Source organism: Penaeus vannamei, chromosome 13, assembly GCF_042767895.1.
Source record: "Penaeus vannamei isolate JL-2024 chromosome 13, ASM4276789v1, whole genome shotgun sequence".
NCBI lineage: Eukaryota > Metazoa > Arthropoda > Malacostraca > Decapoda > Penaeidae > Penaeus > Penaeus vannamei.
The window spans coordinates 14,349,541-14,352,040 of NC_091561.1; positions in this window are offsets into that span (position 1 = coordinate 14,349,541).

A 2,500-nucleotide genomic window follows, 5' to 3' on the forward strand; every position below is an offset into this window, starting at 1 on the left:
ATGGTCCTGACTTTCCACGGCGTGCGGGGGCGGTGATGGGGGAGGAGGGGAGGGGGGAGGGAGAGACGGAAGGGTTGGGGAGGGGGCGGTGATGGGGGAGGAGGGGAGGGGAGGGGGAGGGAGTCGAAGGGGACGGGGGCGGTGATAGGGGGAGGAGGGGAGGAGAGGAGGGGAGTCGAAGGGGATGAAGGAGGGAGGGGGAAGGGAGAGACGGAAGGGTTGGGGAGGGGGTGAAGAAGTCGAAGGGGACGGGGGCGGTGATGGAGGGGAGGAGGGGAGGGAGAGAGGGAAGGGTTGGGGAGAGGGGAGGAGTAGAGAGAAGGGGATGATGGGGGAGGGAGGTGAAGAGGACAAGGGAGATGGGTGAGAGAAGAAGGAGGAAAGAGAAGGGGTTCAAGATGATGGGGAGAAAAGGGGAGGTTGCGCAGAGAGCAGGCAGGGAAGAGAGAGGAAAAGGGAGGGTGTGAAGTGGGGGAGAGGGGAGGGTGAAGGGAAGACGGGAGAAATAGGTGAAATAGGTGGAGAGGAGATGGAGGAGGGGAAGAGAAGAAGGGAAGGGATATGAAGAAGAAGATGGGTATAGAAGGAAAGGATAAGAAAAGGAAATTGGATGTAAAAGGAAGAGAAGAAGAACAGCATAAAGATGAACACATCTGAAAAGATTGAAAAAGGAAAAAAAAAAAAAACAGGTTAAGAGAAAGAGAGAAAAAGGGGGGGAGGACTTGGTGGGGGTAAAAAAGAGGAGAAAGGAGAGATAAAGAAGAGAATATGAATGAAAGGAAGAGAGGGAATAAATGGGAGAGGAGAAAGAAGAGGGGGTGAGAAGGGAAGGAACAAGTCAAGAAGAAAAATATATGAAGACAAAGAGGGTTGGAAAAAGAGGCTATGAGAGGGGAAAGCGAAAGAGGGATGGAATGAGGGAAAGACTTAAAATTAAAAAAAAAAAAAAAAAAGAGGGCGAGGAGGACAAGATTAGCTCCACGAGGCGAGTCGGGGGGGGGGGAGGAAGGGGGAGGAAGGGAGGGTACAGGTGTATCTCGGTTTAGGCCATGTCGGGCGGGAAGGCGGTACAAAGGGGTATCCCCTGCCCATACCCATAAGTTTGGCCCAAACAGCAGTCCTATTTGGGTACAAATACCCGGGCAGAGGAGAGGAAGAAGAAGGGGAGAGTTTCTTTAAAGGGGCAAAGGCAGTGCGGTTTAGGGAGGAGAGAAGGGGGTGTCACAATACATTTTGTGTGGTTTGTGCGTTTGAGGTTTGCAATAAGGTTTGTCATGTTTTCTGTATAAAGTACTATAAAGATTTTGTGAATAGATATATGATCTAGTAAAGATATATGTAGTGGTAATAATTTATTAGGTAAGCAAATAAACAAATAAATAAATCTGATATATATCTTTGAATGTCTCGTCTCATTTTTTGCCTTAACGTGTGTTTGTGTGCGTGTGAGTGGGCATGTGTTTGTGTGTGTGTTTGCGTGTGTGTGTGCGTGTGCATGCGCGCGCGCGCTTGTGTGTGTGTGTCTGTGTGCGTGTGCATGCGCGTCTGTGTGTGCGTGCGTTCGTGCTTGCGTGTATGCGTGTGCGTGTGCGTGTGCGTGCCAAAGGCACAGCCCTGCTAATCCGCGTCGCCGCCACTGCTCCCAGAAGGAGAGTGTCCCGACCACGAGAGCGCCGTGCAGGGAGCCCGCACTCCGGCAGGGGAGAGGGGAAGGGCTGCCCTACATTGGAGAGGAGAAGAGCGACGTGCCTTTGTCTGTAGTAAGGCTGGAAGTGCCTGAGACGGGGCAGGCGGTGGCCCCGATGCCCCACATCACAGGGCGAAGGAGGAAGATGGCCGCTCAATAAAGAATGGATGGCGGCGCCCGGCTTGGAGAAACCGGATCCCGAATCGACGGCGACTTGGAGGAGGGACCTCGAGGGCACGGCATATGCATACGCCACGCTGGGTATGTATAAAAGGAAAAAAAGAGAGAAATAGGAGAGAATAATTGTACTATCTATCTGTATGTATAGATAGACAGATAGATAGATAGAAAGATACATAGATAGATCAATGGATGGATAGACAGAAAGATAGATAGATATGTGTTGGCGTGTGTGCATACATACATACATACAAACATACGCACATGCAAGCATAAATACTTTCACATATACATATATACATGCATACATACATATATACATGCATACATACATAACACATCCACATTACATACACATACATAAGTGCATATATACGTACATCCATGTAACCATACATACATGCCTACCTACCTACCTACATACATACATACATACATACATACATACATACATACATACACACACACATATTCATACACATACACATACACATACACATACTCATACACATACATACATACATACATACATACATACATACATACATACATGCATGCATGCATGCACAGATACATAATACATACATAAATACATACGTACATATACATACATACATACTTACACATGGACAT